General features: G+C 38.0%; 1 long non-coding RNA gene across 1 annotated transcript; it reads right to left on the reverse strand.

The window, feature by feature from the left end:
- Positions 1–10144: 10144 nt before the first annotated feature.
- Positions 10145–15488, reverse strand: LOC116753845. The gene is made up of 3 exons (XR_004349885.1): positions 15350–15488; positions 12928–13160; positions 10145–10410 (listed from the first exon to the last, which is right to left on the reverse strand). It is a non-coding gene; the product is annotated as an uncharacterized LOC116753845 (long non-coding RNA).
- Between the last annotated feature and the right edge of the window lie 5082 nt (positions 15489–20570).

The following is a 20570-nucleotide window of genomic DNA, read 5'->3' on the forward strand; positions in this document are numbered from 1 at the left end:
GTCCTCAGATTTAATTATTTTATATTTTAGTTCTAAATTTTTCTTAGATTTCTTCTTGTGAATTTTAACTTTCTGGTAAAATTCTTTTCTTCCATTTTCCTAAATATCTTAATCACAGTTATTTTAAAGCCCCTGTAAGTAAACTCCAATACTATATGTATTTCCTTGTGTTTATTTCTACTGTTTTTTTTAATCTATTGGTTTCTGCTCATTAGAATGTATTTCTTGGTATAAATTTTATTTTTATACAGTTGAATATACAGTAGTTTTATTGAGTGCAGGATATTTTATATGAAAATTTCTAGAAATAATTTAAGGACCAGAATGGTGATATCTTTCCCTATAAAGGATTTAATTTTGCTTCTGTTCCTCTATTAAGGCATGTGGGGGCAGATTATACAGTCTGTACAAACCTGGGCTTCAGTTTTGTCAATTCTGTTCTATTATTGTGAGCAATCACTCATAAAGCGCACCCATTCAGTCATCCAATTAAAAGCTAAAGTCTGTACCAGGGCCCCTTCTCCTTGGAAACCTTCATACTCTAATTTTTTTCTCCTTCCCTCTCTCTCCAGCCTGGCACTATGAGACTGCCTAAAGCTTTGCTTAGTTTCTTGGCCTCTTGGTCACCTTTCATCTGGTTTACCCTCTACTCTGCTTCTATTATACTCATCTTAGAATCTGGAAAGATGCTTAATATTTGGCAAAAAAGCTATGCCAGATGTTGGGCTAATTTCAGTCCCTCTCTTCTCTCTCAGATCTTAGCCTGTTAGGGTCTCATGACTTTCTGATTGCTTCCAGTTTCTATAGTTTTGTTTTGCCTGAGAAGCTTATTAGACTAATAAGAACTTACACAACTGTAGGGGAATCTGGAAAACAAAGATCCAAAGGAAGAAATTGAAGAATCAGAGACAATTCACTAACTAGCACTCCTGAAGCCAGGTGCTCCCATTTGCTGAAGTGAGAACACAAAGGGATGTTAGTGGAGAGGCCTATGGAAGGCCACTGCTTCTGGATCCGGTGGCTTAGGACCACGACTGATCATCAGGGCTAGCAATCATGAAGAGGAGTTAAATATAGTGGGGAAAAGAAAGGACAAGGTGGAAACCACGGACATCTCTGCATCTATTTCTCACCACGTCAAAAATCATAATAACCTTCAAAGCAAGATGCCAGCTGCTTCACTTCTACCTTCCAAATCTCATACAACTTTCAGTTTGGCCAACTCTAAACTGGAACCATACAGAGAAAGGGATTCTGGGAAACATAGGTCTAACCTAGCCAAGTTGACATAGTACAAAACCATTAGAGATATGACAAAAATTTCACCCACAGGGAAACCACATAGCCAGTAAACATACTGAAAGATGCTAAACTTCACATTTATTCAGAAAAATGCAGCTTGAAAACATAAGGAGATACAGTTTCACATGCCTCTCATTGGGTAAAATTAAAAGTGTTAATGAAGATCATATAATCCTGGCAGAGTGGAAATTGGTTCAACCACATTAACAAGCAATTTGGAATATCAAAGAAAATTGAAGATGTGCATACCTTTTAACCCAGTGATTCTACTACTAGATATACACTATTCACACATGAATACAAAGAGAAGCTTACCAAAATGCTCATAGCAGCATTGGTTTTAACAGAAAAAGAAAAAAAAGAAGAAAATTAAATGTCTGTTAGTGGGATTCTAGATAAACATTTATTCATATAACAAAAAAGACTATACAGTAGTTAAAATGAAAAAATTAAAACTAAATGTATGAACATGAGTGAATCTTAGAAACAATATTGAAAAGCAAGCTGCTAAAGAATATATAGTGTAATAGCATTTCTATATTTTTTTAATATGCAAAATAACACTAGTACATATATTTATGGAATTCATGTATATGTAGTAGAAATATAAAGCATTCCAAAGAGTGAGATCAAATTCAGAGGTGTGAAATAAGGGAGAGTTTACGGGAGGCTTCCATCGTATATGTGATGATTTATTTCTTGTGCTTGGTGTTGGCTGCACGGATGCTTGTTTTATTCTCTCAATGCTTTTTTCTCTCCAGATTTATTTATCACTGAAAAAAGAAACTTGATCTTGCCACGTATATTTCATCCCACCTGCCTATGAAAGTAGTCAGTTATTATTACCTACTCACTCCACAGGCCAGAGAATCTTCCAAACCTTAATTATTTTCCCTGTTTATTTAAAGTTGTTTCTCTCTCTTTATATAAAATTAACCATAGTTGTTAGATATTTTTTAAGGCATGGTTAAAGCTGAGCTCTGTTCTTTTTTTAATTCGATAATACTATCTCTGTGACTTTTACATTATTAAATAAATTTAGATATGTTTGATATATTTTTCTCTACTCAGTCTTATTTTGGAATTGATTTAAATTAAAAAAAGGGGCATTTACTGAAAAGAATTTAGAGGATTTCTACCTTTTGTTAAAAAATTGAGAACACTTGCTCACTGGAATTCTAGGTGGTGATCTGGAAGGCAGAGCAATCTGGTAGGGCTGCTCCATTGGAGAAAGGGGGCTATGACATAGAAGGAGAAACAAACGAGGCATCCAGGCTTTGGAATCTAATAGAATGGAAGGGAAGAAACAAAAGGAGTAAGCAAGATGGGAGAATGTTGTGGATTGTGTGAAATGGTCCTCCCTCACAACCCGTCAAACAGTAGATTCTAATATAATTTTTAAAAGAGTTGTTATGGACTGAATGTTTGTGTCTTCCAAAATTTAAATGTTGAAATCCTAAGCCCCAATGTGATGATATTAGGAAGTGGGGGCTTTGGGAGGTAATTAATTAGGTCATAAGGGTGGAGCCCTCATGAATGAGATTAGTGCCTCTATAAGATGACACAGTAGACTTTGCTCCCTGTCTTTGCTCTCTATCATGTGAGGATATAATAAGACAACCATTTGCAAACCAGGAAGCAATCCCTCACCAGACACTGGATCTGCTAGCACCTTGAACTTGGACTTCCCAGCCTCCAGAACTGTGAGAAATAAATTGTTGTTTAAGCCAGCCAGTCTATAGTATTCTGTTGTAGCAGCCTGAACTAAGACAAGAGTGAATTCTCCTTAAGAGTGAACATATTCATTCTTTCAGTCATTCATTTATGTGAAATTAGTGAACATCTACTATGTGCCCAGCATTGTAGGAGGTGCTAGAAATACAGAAATAATTATTTGCCCTTTGAGTATTTAGTGGGAAAGGCATACAATTACAATCATTGTGGAAAAGACTGTATCTTACGTGATATGGTAATATAGGCCATCCACATGCCTCTAGGTGAGGTGCTGAGGAAAGAGGCCCTCATCTGGAGATGGGAAACTTTATTTTCAGGTTGTATATCTTTTATATATTGCCTATTTATCAGTTTCCCTCTTTTATAAATGAGGATAATTTCCGTATCCACCTTACAGAATATTATGAGAGTTTAATTACATAATTCAGGTAAAGTGATTAGTGAGTTGTCAATAAACATTAGATTTTTTTAAAAAATTTAATAAGTGGACTATATATTTTAGTGGTTAGGAGTTTGGTGTTTTTTTTTTTTTTTTTTTTTTCCGATACGCGGGCCTCTCACTGCTGTGGCCTCTCCCATTGCGGAGCACAGGCTCCGGACGCACAGACTCAGCGGCCATGGCTCACGGGCCGAGCCGCCCCGCGGCATGTGGGATCTTCCCGGACCGGGGTACGAACCCGTGTCCCCTGCATCGGCAGGCGGACTCTCAACACCTGCACCACCAGGGAAGCCCAGGAGTTTGGTTTTTTGAGTTGAACAGATTAGTTTTGAATATCAGTTTTGCCATTTACTATCGTGTGTCCTCAGGATATACCTTAATCTTTAAGTATACCTTCACTTATAAGATGAGAATTATGACTGTTCCTTTTTTGGTTTGCTGAGATGATACAATTTTAAAATGCATGTAAAGTGCTCATTAAAGTGCCAATCTATTTTTCAGTGCTTAATGAATGCTAGCTATTTTAAAATAAAGGATCAAAGATACCACCAAAGCCTTCATAAGCATATAAAATGGTACACATATGTATCATATTACAGAACAGACTTGGCCAGGTATCTTAGAGGTAGAGCCTAAGACAGGGATTCTTTTTTTTTTTTTTAACTCAAATTAATTAAAAATTCAACAAATCAACCAAATAAATTAAAAACTCAACACAAACTCTTCATTATCATTTAGGTATCTAAATGTACTACTTCATCAAATCATCCTTTTTTTTTTCCATCAAATCATTCTGGATTATAAACATGACAGTAATAGTTTATACATATGAGTTTCTTTCACATCAAGATGTAAAATGTTTAGCTCATTAATCTTATACCACTGTGAGGAAAATTGAAAAAATGATGACAGCCTCATCAGTAAGTATAAACACACTAGAATATTATTTTCTAAACTGGGTCACAGGTCTTTGGTCAAAGACCGGGTTCAAGTTGTTTGTCTTCCTGCAAGGACATTGAAAGCATCTCAAGTAATCCTTATAATGTGGACTTCTTCAGCCTAGGGATGTCGACAGGTAAAGATGATACATTAATACCCATTTTATATTGGATTAGTCCATCTCAGGTCCCATTCTGAGATTCTTTCCTCCCCGTATTGCTTGGAGGTTTTATCCCAGCGGTGGTGTCTACTGCAACAAAGCTGTAGCTCTACCATCTTCATTCATTCACTCAGCCCTTCATTCATTCACATATTCATTGATCTTTTTAATATTTATTATTATTTTTAACATCTTTATTGGAGTATAATTGCTTTACAATGGTGTGTTAGTTTCTGCTTTATAACAGAGTGAATCAGTTATACATATACATATGTTACCATATCTCTTCCCTCTTGCGCCTCCCTCCCTCCCACCCTCCCTATCCCACCCCTCTAGGTGGTCACAAAGCACAGAGCTGATCTCCCAAGACAAGGATTCTTGTTCCAGTGATTTATTGAGGAAGTTCTCTCAGGAGAGGAGAGGGAGGGAAACAGGATAAGGGAGTGGAACAAACTAATGAATAATGTAGTCCTAGTTAGACACTAGCTTCAATCTGATCCCTTGGGGGAAATTTCAAAGCACAAATTGCACCACAGAGTTAGTCCCACTTTATGGCAAGTGGACCAGCCACTGTACTGCTGTGTCAGTCTGTCACTGATTGACTTCTTGAGGGAAGGGAGGGGGGAATCAGCCTTCTAGGAAAGAAGTTCCCTGTTGGAACTTCTGGAAAAGGGACAATGGTGAATTATTATTAGTCAACAATCCAGCAAAAAGGTGATGGATACAAATGGATAAAGGCAAATTTAGTGGGACACCAACAGCATGCACTACACAGCAGAGGGGAAAAGATAGGTTAAAGGTCTAGATGTACTATTGTTAATGAAATAGTTTAAAGTTTAGCTTCCTGGAAGTCAAAGAAAATAGGGTTTTAAAGTTTTTCTGGATTTATAAAAGTAATACGATGTCTCCTGTTTGGCTCTCTGGAGCCATTCTGCATCTTTCTTGCTTTGGGCTGTATCTCCTGGAAACTGGAATGTGTAAACTGCATCAAATGTTCTTTTGATGTTTGGCTTCTGATGGGGTCAGGCCCATAGGACTACTGGAAGGAGAAAATGAGCAAGGAGAACTCCATGCCTGTGGGGTTTATGTGAGCTGGCTGTGTGCCTGCTCTGGTCACAGAACCTTCAGGGAGCCCACTCTCTTTTTGTCTTTTTAGGTAGAAGAGTGGTAATAATGCTTTCTGTTGCTGTCTTTACACTAGAACACACATACTGCCTACATCACTGTAAAGAGTTTCCTGGGAATTCTTTGGCAGTCCAGTGGTTCCTACTCCATGTTTTCATCGCCGAGGGGGGAAAAAAAGAGTTTCCTTCTTAAACTTTCTTCAAAGTACTCAAATTAAGTTTGCTACTTGTTTCCTGACTAATATACGTGGTATATCATTTCATTACAAAAATGACTATCTTCCTTACACTAAATTCTAGACACAATTTATTACCTGAATATATTCTGACTTAAAATACATTGAATATAATAGACTGAATATGTGAAGTATTCTTCCAATAGCCATTTTTCTGGAGACCTTTCATAGTGTTGAACTAATACTGAATTGTAATTCATCAAAGTTATTACTATAGAAAATTAAAATAATATATCCCAGGAAATTGGTACATTCACCTAGCCTTATTACATACACCTATATGCAAATGAAATCAGCCTGAAGACTTTGGCTTTCCCAGCAAATCAATCAAATTACAAGTCAGTTAATTCTTCCTTTAAAGTACACATGGTTACCAAAAATTTTCAAACATCTAGTTTTTTAAAATCTAAGGATATATGTACAATGTCTCTTCCCCAAAAATATTAAGCCATACTGACAGAAATTAAATTTCTAGATAAATGAAGAATTATACCATGTTCATGGATTGGAGGACTAAATATTATAAAGATTTAAACAAAAATTAATTTAAAAATTGAGTGCAATCCTAATTAAAGTTTCCATGGATTTTTGTAGAAATAGATACTGAAATGCAAATAACCAAGGCAACCTTGAAGAGAAACAAATAGGGGCGAACTGTTCTATTCAATGTTAAAATAATTTTGAGGGGCTTCCCTGGTGGCACAGTGGTTGAGAGTCCGCCTGCTGATGCAGGGGACACGGGTTCGTGCCTCGGTCCGGGAAGATCCCACACGCTGCAGAGCGGCTGGGCCCGTGAGCCATGGCCGCTGAGCCTGCGTGTCCGGAGCCTGTGCTCCGCAACGGGAGAGGCCACAACAGTGAGAGGCCCGCATACCACACACACACAATAATAATAATAATAATAATATTATTATTTTGAATTTCTAATTCGATGTCAAAAGAGCTACAACAAAAAAGTGCGGTATCGGTGCAAGGACGGATGAATAGACTAATGGATCAGAATACAGCGTGCAGAAACAGACCTGAATGAATACGAATACTTGATTTATGTCTAATGTGGCACTGCATAACAGTGGCAAAAGGGCAGTCTTTTCCATAAATAGTGTTCTGTTAGTTGTATATCCATATGGAAAAAACAAAGCTCAACTACCATCTCACACAACAAATAAAAGTCAATTCTAGAGGGGTATAGAACAAAATGTGAAATGTAAAAGAAGAAAGTATCTAGAAGATAACAAAGAAAATATCTTTATAACTGTGGGATAAACAAAGATTTCTGAAAACATAAAATATGCTGACCATCAGGGAAAAGATTGACAAAATTGGACTAGCCCAAATTAAGAATTTCTCTTTATCAAAAGACACCATCAAGAGAGCAAAAAGTAAGTTACAGAGGGAGAGAAGATACAACCAACAGAAGAGTGATATTCAAACTATAGACAGAGGTTCTAAAAATCAGTAAGAAAAAGACAAGGTGATAGTAACATGGCAAAAGACTTGAAAAGTCACATGAAAAGGTGCTCAATATCATTAGATATCAGGGAAATGGAAGGTAAAAACATAACTTCTGTAGTTGTGTAATGGTATGCCACGAGAACGGTAAAAGCGAAAACAAAAGACAAAAAAATCAAGAGTTGGTGAGAACATGGAGCAACGAGCTACTATAAATTGCTGGGGAGCAGAGTGTAAATTGTTATTGCACTTTGGAAAGCTGTTTATCGGTATTTACTCAAGTTAATCATAAACATACTTCATAATCCCACAATTTAACTGCCATCTTTTATACCCAGAAGAAATGCACACATGTGCACCAAATGAAAATTTCAGTAATATTCACTGCAGCATTATTGCTAATAGTCCCAAACTGGCAATAACCAAAATGTTCATCAACAATAAAATATTTAAATAAGTATACATACATGGTAATACTATTCAGCAATGAAAATTTTAAAAACACTGTTACACACAAAAAAAACAGGTAAGTTGAGTGAAAGAAGGCAGAAACATCGTGCTAATATCGTTTGATTCCATTTGCATAAACTTTAAACTGGCAAAGAACTTATCCATGGTATTGTAAACCCTAAGATTGGTTACCTTTAGGAAGAAGGAAGGGATTAATAATTGGGAAGGGGTCCAAGATGGAGAGTGGTGTTTCTGGGCTGCTGGTAATGTTCTATTTCTTGCATCTGTCATGGTTACACAAGTGTATTTACTTTACAATAATTATTAAACTGTACACTTTTCCACTTATCTGTTAGTATGTCTTATACATCAATAGATTTTAAAAAATTATACAGACTCAAACAGAGGATTTTTTAAAATTATACAGACTCAAACAACAAGTTGTAGTGGTCAATTTTAAAGCTTTTGTGGTAGCAACTTGGACTAGAAAGTCTCTCTAGAAAATCTAATCATTTTGACAATGTTCCTGCTTAGTGATGTGTATATATTTGTGTGTTATCCAATATATTATGTGTTATACAATATAGTTTCTATATTACTTTAATGTGTCTACTCATAAGTGAAAGAGAAAATGAAAGGAAATGGACATTGTGGAGCATATACACTATGTAAGGCACAATGACAGGTGCTTTATACTTTAAAAAAAAAATCCTCAGAATACCGTGGTAGTTATTATTGTTCACATTTTTCAGGTTAAGAAGTTGAGACTCATAAATGCTAAGTAACCTGCCTAAGGTCATATATCTGAAGGCTATATATCCAGGGACATAGCTAATAAATGTCAGAGTCTGACTTCATATCAGATTGTTTAACTCCATAGATTGTATACACTGGACATGGGAAAGATCTGAAATTCACTGTCTGGCTTTACTGTCAAAAGCCCTGAACTTATGCCATAATGCCATCATTTACTCCTGTAGAACCCTGGAGCAAGATACTTGACCATTCTGAGCCTGGGTTTCCTTATTTCTAAAATAGAAAACTGGAGATATTGGCACTCCCCCCAGATCCTCTTGACCATCCAGATCACCCATCCCCTATCTGCTATGAGTTTTGATTGACAATGACCCCCTTCTCCAGAGAACTGCCCCCAGAGTATTGGTCATACAGGAACCTCCACCTGTCCCCGGAGATCTTGACCAATGCCTGACGGGTACAATAGATCAACCTCTTACAACAACAGGGTCCAACTCTGTGGAGCAGTTTGTGCTCAAAGCTTTTCAGTGGGAATAGACTGAAGCTTAATGACATGAACCTCCACTGAAACTGCCTTCTTGCTTAGTTTGTATTTCCCATTCTGTCCCACTTCCCTCATGCCCCCTTCTCCTGAGGGCACTTTTTCTTTTTTTTTTTTTAACGTCTTTATCGGAGTATAATTGCTTTACAATGGTGTGTTAGGTTCTGCTTTATAACAAAGTGAATCAGTTATACATATGTTCCCATATCTCTTCCCTCTGAGGGTACTTTTTCAATAAATCATTTGAAAAGAATCACCATCTCAGTCTTTGCTTTTAGATGACTTAGGATAAAAATATCCACTAAAATAGTATGAGAATAAAGTGAAATAAATATATGGGAACTATTTTAACTGTAGAGTACTATAAAAGTTCTATATGAATATTATGCAGAATTATAAAACAAGTCAAGTTCATTACTTTCATACCTTTTCCCTTGAGTATTAAAAACTATCACCTTAAAAAAAAAAAAACTATCACCTTTTAGACTTAGTATACTTGCATTCTCTCTTCTCTCTCACATATCAAAGCAAAAACTTAGTTTATGCTTTTATTCCTTGGGGCTTTGGCTAATTAATCAAAGTGTTTCAGTCTTAGGGTCATGAGGTATTCAAGAGAATGAAAAGAAAAGATGGGTTTGGTTGGCTTCTCTTGGTCATAGTGCTTTAGTCTGGTGAATATATTTTGCTTATCTAGAGGTATTCACAGTTTTTGCTCAAGTACCTCCTAAAATAATTTTTAAAAATTATATTTTTAGTTGTTAACTACAGTTTTATATTGAAGGCTTAATAGTTAAACATGATTATAAGTTCTAGAAAATTGTATATTGCATTTGTGTGTTAAATATTTTTCATCAAAACATTAGAGCAGCAAACTAAACTTATTTAATTTAGAGGAAAAATATCTGGTTCTTAATTGTGAAACCAATAATCTAAATTAGGCTTTTCTGTGAGGGGAAAAAAAAACCCTGATTTTTTTCAATCACAATAAACATATAAATATGCATTCCCACTATCACTTCGCTTTTGAATTCTAAGATATATAAGTAATACATGATTTGGGGGAGATACATAAAGTTGCAGGATCCTAGCCATCAGACTTTCCCCTGGATAAGAAAGGGCACTTTTCTCTCCAATGTTTTTGCTGATGCTTTTCTAGCTTTACCATCTTGTGATTCTCCCAGTGTCACTTCTCAAATTTTCTTTGTTTGGCGCCCCAGAAACGTCTTGGGATAACACACCATACTGATTTCAGATGAGTGAGGGGAAGACAGAGGGGTCTGCGAAGAGAGATATGGAGAAGAAGTGGTAGGTCCCAGGAGACACTCTAACAGATTAGTTTCAAGAAAGACTAAGTATGAACTTTGAGGATCTGGAAAATGGACCTCTGAAAATATTCCTACCTGGGTAACCTCTGGAAAGCCCTCTTATGTCTGCAGGGCTATGCATTTCACCACCTTAGCCTCTAGGTCACCCCACATGCAGCCAGACGCTTAGAGATAAGGGACCTCCCCGAACTCTACCCAGGATTTCTCCCAGGCAGAGTTCATAGCTTAGAAAATGTGTTACTCTTTGTTTCACATTAGTCTATCCATAAAGGGACTAAATGCTGTATTCTGAGACTTAAGAACTTCATACAATAGAAGGGGTGTTATTTGGGGATTGCAAATGGGAAAGGAGTGAGACCATCTGCCCATGAAATCACATCATACTTACTTCTAAGATGGTAAGTCCATTGTGGAGAGGAGACTAATTTGAAGTGATATGAGAGAAAAGATATAATTGTTAAATCTGCATGCCCTCAATGAGGTGTGGTTGTTTTCCTTGCACCATGCTTCTATCCTAGTGGCTTTCAATCCTGAGTAGCAGATGTTCTCAGTGCCCACTCATATCTTCTCCAAACCTTTTCCATTTTCATGCACAACAGCTACCTGCGTGTTTTCACCTGCATCTCCGTTGGAGTGATGTTCTCAGACTTCCCTCGCCTTTGCCTTAGTACAGAGAGAGCCAAAGGGGCCTAGGAATTTGCGTTTGCCACCAGTGACTACTGGGTAAAATACTCAGCTCTCTGGTCCCTGATGGGGACAGCTTGGAGGTGTGACTTATAAGTCTGCAGAGGTCCTCTGCAGGACTGAACCAAGTTACCACCCCTGCGTCTTTGCTCGACACCAGTCTCTTGCCTGGCTTCCTTCCCTTCCCTGTCACTTGACATAATTTTCTGTGGTTTTTCCTTGGAACATTCTTTAATAAATCACTTTTATACGAATCTTCATCTCAGGCTCTACAGCTAGGCACCCCAACCTTAGATACTGCCTATCCATTAGAATTACCTGGGAAATTGCTAATAGAAATTCTTCACTTAGGCCATGAGTGAGAGAAACAGAAACTACAGAATTAAATCAGAAACTTTACTTTTTAATAAATATATAATAATGAATAATATAATGTGATGTGTTGTGTGTGTGTGTGTGTGTGTGTGTGTGTGTGTGTGTGTGTGTGCATCTACATGTGTGAGAAAGAGACAGATTGACAGAGAGACTGAGAGATATAGATATAGAAAGAGACATTCTTTCATGATATTTAGAATAACTACTGACCTTGAATTAGAAAAAGTATATATATTGTAGGTACCAGTCAGGATTTGAAAGAGAACCAGAAGGAGATACATATATATGTATCTTTACGTGTGTATGTGTATATTAAGAGATTTGTATAAAGAACTGGCTCACGCTGATGAGTCTGAAATCAGTAGGGCAAACTGGCTGGCTTGAAACAGGCAGGAACTGACCCTACAGTCATGAAGTAGAATTCTTTCTTCTCCAGGAAACCTCAGCTTTTGCTCCTAAGGCCTTCAACTGATTGGATGGGGCCCATCCACGTTACCAAGGGTAATCCCCTCAAAGTCAATTGATTGTAGATGTTACCACATCTACAAAATACCTTCACAGCATGACATGGACTAGTGTGTGGTTAAATAACTGGGTTTTGTAGCCTAGTCAGATTGACACAAGAGGCTACTCATCATATTGCAGGACTAATAAAGTAAGAAGAAAAATATTTGTTTTGTTGTGTCAAAATAGTACCAAAATGTGGCATTCTCAGAAACCACTCAGCATTTACACAGTATAATATGTTTGCATAGTGTTAAACTGGTGATATTAACTTCTTATAAAAGGCAGTGACTCAAAAAAATCAACTCTCTATATACTGTATATCTATATATAGAGACATTCATATTTTTAAATAATCTGCTTACATCTTTGAAAATTAGAAAAGAAGTTAATGCTTCTATTTGTAGCTAAGACACATTAAGAGGGCATTTTTTTCCAGTCTGGTTTGTATAATATTAACAACTGCCAGTGATCGCCCAACAATACCCATCTACAAAGGCACTAGAGTATTGAGAGTGAGGGAGAAACCAAGCCTTGGCCTAAGAGGGAGCTGGCAAGATTACAAGAAGTGGTAGTGATACCAGGATTGGGTGTAGGACCGCAGGCCCTAGGGAAGATGTAGTAAGATCAAAATCGAGCCAAGTGGAGTATAACCGATTCAGTCCAGTGGAGGCTATGTGGCAGAATAGGAAAGGTTCAATACAAGAAGCAGGTCAGTAGCCACAGGCACGCACGAGTATCTTGGCATGTAAAAAAGAACTAAGATGTTTGTCCTAGTCACTAGCTATCAAACAGTAGCATGGAAGTCCCACGTGGGTTAGATTATTTAGAACTGCTGATGGCATTATTACCCTTTATAAATATTTGGCCTCCCTCTGATTTTGAACATGTGGGAGGATCACATACCTGTGCCCCCTTGAAATAAGGTGTGGCCAAATGAGGAGTTCCAGTCAAATGTAGTCATTTGTGAGTGCCACTTCCGGGCAGAAGCATTTGATTGCTGGAACTCAGCTCTCCAGGGCTCTCCTCTCCTGCTGGGTGACTGTGAAATGCTGATATGGGTGCTTCTGACTGATTGAAGCAGGCTGGAATGCTGAGCCAGCACACGGAGGATGACTGCCCTGGAGGGTGGCCCAAGCCTGCAGAGAACATCAAGCTGTGTTAAGTTACTGAGATCTTTACATTTTTATTGCAGCATAGCTTATAACCTGAATGTGACATGGAAACAGGCATAGAGCATATTCAATTAAAAACCTTCGCACTTACCAAGGCTCTTCAGGCAGAGTCAGTCTCTGCCTCTGTCTCTGTCTTTCTCTCTCCCCCTCCCCTATCCACCTCTCCCCCGCATATACTTTTTTCACTCTTTTTATTTTTGGTATTGAGTGTGCTATAGAAACAACTGGGATGGGCAAGGATGGGAGCATCTTATAGTCTTTTTTTTTTTTTTTTTTTTTTGCGGTACGCGGGCCTCTCACTGTTGTGGCCTCTCCTGTTGCGGAGCACAGGTTCTGGACGCGCAGGCTCAGCGGCCATGGCTCATGGGCCCAGCCGCTCTGCGGCATGTGGGATCTTCCCGGACCGGGGCACGAACCCGTGTCCCCGGCATCGGCAGGCGGACTCTCAACCACTGCGCCACCAGGGAATCCCTTATAGTCATTTTTTGAATGAAGAAAAGGAACTATCCCAATCAGGTGTCAACTTTTGAAAACCCACAGAGGGCATGAAGTCACAATCTTAGCTGCTCTTTTCTACCCTTCGTATGAGTCAGTGAGGCGTTTTGGGGTTTGTAAGGAATAGAAATCTCAAACCAGCTCTAGAAAACAGGATTTGTTGTCAAGATATTGAGGGGTCTCATAAACCCAGAAAAAATTTAAACAACCAGGCCTTAGAACAAAAAGGAAAACAGATTTAGGAATCTCTTTGTCTCTGTCTCTCTCTCCTCCCTTCACTCCTGCAGGATCTGAACGATGGTCCCTCTGGCCTGAATGGCTTCATCTGTTTACCCACCTTGCACATGAATCATTTGCTAGTGGCCATCTCAGTTCCAGTCTGCAAGACCTTTCATTCAAACAACCACCCCCAACTTTCCTCTGAATTTTTAAGTCATGTTCTTCCAAGAGAGTATCTGTTTAGCCTAGCTTACTTTGCAAATTAGTTTTGGGAAGTTAAGGTCACTGGTCCTTAGATGTTCTCTAGTTAGATATTCACCCACCCTGGTCCAATCCTCTGTGATGACAGCAATTGAACCTGTGAATTGATGATCACTCAGCAGGTGCCGTGGCTGGGGCATTTTATCTAAGATGGGAGTGGGCAGGACAGGCACCTGAAAGCCTATCTAGCACAATTTCCCTGACTGTTTACACTCCTGTGGGCTGGACCTCAGGCACACCCTGAAAGAGAGAAGGAATCTCTTTTGAGGGTCTGCTTCTAAACAACCATCACCCAAATTCTACCCACTTCCTCCCTCAAAATTGCTAATGTCTGGCCTAATTTATCACTAGGGAGTCATTCAAATGTTTCAAACAATAGAACTCTTTGTGTATTTGAAGAAAGAGGAGCTATGAGTAACACTGTGCCCTCCCCTGGATTTACACACGTAATTATTCTTACAATGGGGACATGTGAGAGACACACCTCACATGAAAATGGAATTCCTGAATTCCCATCCCATTTCTCATCCTGGAGGTCTGAGTCAATTCTTTTTACTCTATTAAAGTTGATTTTTGTAATTAAAAAAAATCTAAACATGAATTTCTATTTTTCTCTACAAATGCAAAATGATTACCATCATAAGATTAGTTAACATCCATCACCTCACATAGTTACAATTTTTTCCCTTGTGATGAGAACTTTTAAGATCTACTCTCTTAGCAACTTTCAAATATATGATACAGTGTTACTAACTATAGTCACCATGTTTTACATTACATCCCCAGAGCTTATTTATCTTATTTCTGGACATCTGTACCTTTTGACCACATTCACTTAATCCTCCCACCCCCAACCCCCTTGAAATGCTTATTTCAACTGCTGAGAAAATAAGAAAAACTAACCTGGGCTAGCATTGTAAGCCCATTCTTTCAATAATCAGCTGTTAATCACGGAGATTCAAATGGGAACAAGACAAATTCCCCTCCCTCGAGGGTCATGTCATCTACTTTCAGAAAGACAGACAAACACATCACAGACATAGCATACCGGCACATATACTGTCAAGTAATTATAAATATAAAAAAGGGGCTAAGTTAGTATAAAGAGGTAGAGACTGATGAGGTGCTATTTTAGATAGGTATAAAGACTGCTTTGTTAAAATCACCAGTGAACTCACCTTCTGTCAAAACCAGTAGTCAATTCTCAGTTATCGTTATACTCAAATCTTCAGCATTGTTGACACTTCGTTTGCTTGACCTCAGAGATACCACATTTCTACCCCAGAAGCTACTCCTTTCTGGTCCCTCCTCTTCTCCCTACCGCCTAACTAAAATAAAGAACTACTAAAGGCCTTCCCTGGTGGCGCAGTGGTTGAGAGTCCGCCTGCCGATGCAGAGGACACGGGTTCGTGCCCTGGTCCGGGAAGATCCCACATGCCGCGGAGCGGCTGGGCCCATGAGCCATGGCCACTGAGCCTGCGCGTCCGGAGCCTGTGCTCCGCAACAGGAGAGGCCACAACAGTGAGAGGCCCGCGTACCGCAAAAAAAAAAAGAACTACTAAAATGCCACGACTACTCACCAGCCTGGCTCTTTCCTCTCAAGTCCAGATGCGTATATACAATTCCCTATATGCCATCTCCACGTCCACATATAACATGCATCTCAAAGTTAACATATCTAAAACTAGCTTTAGAAATATGCTCTTCATTTCCAATGTTACCTCTGTCAGGAAATGGTAACGCCATCTTTTTTTTTTTTTGCTCAGACCCCAAACCTTGGAGTTCTCGACTCCTCTTTTTTATTTTCCTACAAAGTCTATCCAATCCATCAGCAAATCTGTTAGCTCTGCTTTAAGATATATTTGGAATAGGATAGCTTTCACTACTTCCTTCTAAACTCGATAATCCAAAGTACCTTATTTCTAGCCTGGATTGTGACAATAGTCTCTTACTTGGTGCTCCCATTTCCACCCCTGCTCCCTTCCAACCACTGCATCCAGGGTCAGTTCTTACAAAAGAGTGAGGATCTTCTTTAAGTTTAAATCATATCATATCCCTTTCCTAATAAAATACTGCTTATTTCACCAGAATAATGTTTAGAAGTTTTTTATGTTCTACGAGGCCCTATATGATCTGACCCTACATCACCTCTCTGACCTCATCTTGTACCACTCTCTCTAGTTCATTGTGCACCAGCTACACTGACCTCCTTTGACAGTTCTTTTAAAATGTCAGACTCTTACATCAGGGCCTTTGCACACGTGGTTTCTTCAACCTGGAACACTCCCTTTCCAGATAGCTGCATAGATACTGTCCTTACTTCATTTGAATCTCTTGAAATATTACCTTCTCAGAGAGGTCTTCCCTAAACAATCTGTCCACAACAGTAACACCACTTTGCCAACCAATCCTTCCACTGTTGTTACCACTGTACGTGATTTTTACCGCTTCGTTCACCTGTATGTGTAATTGTTTTTAATTGTTACTTTTAATCATCTGTCTCTCCTCACTAGAATGTAAGGTTTATGAATGGAGAGACCTTGATATTTTCCTACTGTATTCCCAGTGTCTGATATGCATAAGTGTTCAATAAATGCCTATTGAATATAGGATTTCCAATAACCATGAAGACTAGCAAAATAAAACCCCACTAATTAGAAGCAAATGGGAAGATGGCTAGACTGAGTGCAAGATTCTTTTTTAATAGAATGTTTACTTGCAAATTCATGAATTTCCAATCGATAATGGGCAAAACTTACTTGGGGTAAGGTTAAATTTCTCCTGGCTTTAAAGAGTGAAACTCATTTCTAGTTACTATATTGATTTTGTATATGCAAATGTGCTTTTAGAGGGCTTGAGAAAGTTTGTCCTAAATTGATTTATCAGGTCTTCCACAACATGGTATCTTTAGTTTAATTGCTAAGTCATTTGATGTTGGTCTTGAAGTTGTTCTCAAAGCACTTCAAGTGTAAACTTCAGCTCATTTCAGGTCAACTATTCTGAGTTTAGAAAAGCCAGAATACATAAAGTTTTACAGCATGAATAGTTCTTAGATTATCAATATAATACAACGTATATTGTTATTTTAAATGTGAACATTTATGACTTGACACCATTAATCTATTCATAATTTTTTAATTAATAAAATTAGAATTCAAACTATCTAGGAGAAAGGGCTATAAGATTTCTCTCCAGTTTGTGTGTATGTATATATAGATATATAGATAGATATAATATATAGATATAAAAAAATATTTTTATATCTATATTAGTAATATTAAAATATCCCTGAGAGTAGGGGCTGTGGTACTTACTCTAGTGCCTCATATATTGGATGACAATAGACTTTTTAAATTCACTCAGCAAAATTTGTTGAGCATTTACTGTGTGCCCAGAACTGGGATATGAGATGAAGGTATAAATACAAATAAAACAAATATAAAAATATGTTTATTAAATCCAAATTAATAATGATTGCCCATAGTCTTGCCAAATTTTACATAAAATATATCCTCTCCATATTAAACTTAGCATACAATTCCGTAAGTTATAGATTGGTCCCTGATGGAGAAAAAAAAATTTATTCCTGAATACATTTGGTATAACAATTTATTATGTTCTTTGAAAAATAATTTTCCTAAATGAGTAAAACTATCTTCTGGAAAAAAACAAGGCTCAATAAAATTTCAAGAGCAATCCAAAAGATAAACAAGAAGCACTTTTAGTTTAAACCTCAAATAAAATCCATGTTGAATATATATTTCATAGAGACTCTATAGTGAATAGGGTAGAACATGTTAAAAGTGCATGTCATAGGAATTAGCTTAAAGATAATAAATCGAATTCTCATACATATTCATGGCTCTGCCAGGATTGGCTGTCTACAAGGTCCTTCAGCACTATGCTCCCTCATCTCAGGTGAGAATAGGTCAGACATGCTGCTGTCTGCCATCAACTACTCAGAATGAAGTGCATGTCTTAGAAGAGTTGAAACCGGAAGTTACTATTCAGCTCTTAAAGTCAAAATGATAGTAATTCATCCAAGAACCAAAGGAAAGTCGAAAATTTCAAAAGCTGGTTATTCTCAAAACAGGATACAAAATGAAATATCTTTATTTATTTTCTTTAAAAAAAAAGCTTCTAGATCTAGCAGAGCACTTAATAGCAAACTAAAACATTATTCATTTATTCATTTACGATAATTTGTACCAATGGAGGTAAGCTGTGACTTGGAGCATTTGAATGCATAGATGACTCCAAATCCTCAATAGTTTCTTTTCTCATACATATTTATGTTCATAATTAGTTTTGATGAAGTAGCACCTTACACCTAAATGTTTGCAGAGATAAAATATGTACAACTCTTGTATAACAAGACTTTGAGATCCTTGAACGAAAGGACTAAATCTTGACTCCTTTATACATTTATGCATTATCTAGCAGCACAGTACCTTGCACAGAACAGGTGTTCGAAACACAACTGGCAAATCAATAGTTCTTTATAAAAGAACAAGGTTTGATGCTCATGTGTTTAAAAAAATAAGAATATTTTTAGTCTTCTTGTAGTTATATAACAGATACACAATAATTCTGGATTTTACTTTTTGAACTAACATAAATAAATAAACATAAATTTTGTGTGCTAATTTGGTGATACTAGCTCCCCTAACAGACATATCCCCACATTTCAATGGAGCAACACTAAGAGTTTATTTTTTCTTCATGTAAAGTCCAATGCAGATTTCTAGTAGGTGGGCAGCATTTCTCTATGTGGTAGTTTAGGCACTGAGCTCTTTCCATTTGAGGTTACACCTCCTCCAGGACCCTAGAAGCCTCTGAATCCAGCTATAGGATGGGAGCCCATGGGCTAGAGAATGCATATCTGCTGCTTAACGGCCTTAGCTGGAAAATGATGAAACACTTCAGCCCACAGCCCATTGACCAGAACTAGTCTTATGGACCCACTCAGATGCAAGCAGGTGCAGGCCGGGAAATGGAGTCTCTACCTAGACAGATGCTTTGCAGAGAGAAGTATACTAAAGAAGGGGAAATACAACTTTTGGTAGACAGTAAGTTTTTTTTTGCCAAGGTTTTTTTTTTTTTTTTTCTTTTTCTCCATAAATAGAGGACATTGTCAAAGTCAGCATCCAGGAATTGCAGTAACTTTTTGAAAATGTAAATTCCATGTCTAAGGTGATCTGATGCAAGAGGTAATATAATCAAGGACTGCTTGGGCAATCTAACAGAATAAAAAAACTGTCAGTAGCAGATGGTAGGACACCTGAAAATACCTAAATAAAAAAGATGATTCGGCTCTATCAGTAGGCCAGCTACGTGGACGTAACTAGTCTCTAGTTAATATGCTGCTGTCTAATTTTCCTTAGAGTAGGGTTTAATTTTGATTAAGAAGATGTGTCTGTGTTGCAACAGCGTGGAACCAGACACACGCATTAAAGGCACATGATGATAATAAGATGTGTTATAAAGTGATTATGATTCATAACATTTTTTTTTTTTACCACACATACCTCAGTTAGGAGGTGTCCTAGACTTGTAGCAGACTGAAGGGTGTGCCTGAAAAGTGTGCCTTAATTTCCTATCTGTTTCATAAAACTTTTCTATGGTGCTGACTTTTTAAGTCTCTGAGCTTGGTTCAAAGGTATTTTTTTTCTTTTTTTAAAAAAATACCTGAAAAGTGAGTCCAAATAATGGTGGGAACTGTATCTCTGTTTGCAATATGTGGGAAAGAACGTTGCGGCATTGGAAGTGAGCATACCTGGACGTGGTTTCCTGCTCTTGCCTCAAGCAGGCCCTCTTCTTCACCCACAGGTCTTGGCATCCCTGCCTTGCTGTGTGCCATCTGGCCAGGGACCAACTTCCCAAATCTGCCTTAGCAACTAGCTCTGCCTGTGCTCAGGAGGCTGTTGTTAACAGTCCCTTCCTGAGGCAATACACTGGCCTCTCAGAGCTCATATTTTTATGACAGTTCTACTGGACTAGGCTTTATTACTGGCAAGGGCCCTTTTCAATTCCCCACCCCACACAAATTACCTATCACAGTGTCTGGCATAAAAAAGAGCAGGATACATATTTACTGAATGTACTGTCTGACTAATTACCACAAAACAATTCTAGGGTTGTGAATTGGGCAGCAGAATTTGGAGCCAATGGCAGTCTCCCTAAGTCAGGGACATACCTTGCGTGGTCTCCTTTTGCTAAAAAGGCCTCCATAGAGGCTCACCTGCCTCCTAGTTTGAGCTCCTATTCCTTGCAGGCCACACCGCTGAAGCCACACTCCAGTGTCATCAGACAATTCCTAAAACTTCTTTTCGGGTTTGAACTTTCACTGTTGTGGCCTCTCCCGTTGCGGAGCACAGGCTCCGGACGCGCAGGCCCAGC

This window comes from Phocoena sinus, chromosome 5 (assembly GCF_008692025.1).
Source record: "Phocoena sinus isolate mPhoSin1 chromosome 5, mPhoSin1.pri, whole genome shotgun sequence".
Classification (NCBI taxonomy): domain Eukaryota; kingdom Metazoa; phylum Chordata; class Mammalia; order Artiodactyla; family Phocoenidae; genus Phocoena; species Phocoena sinus.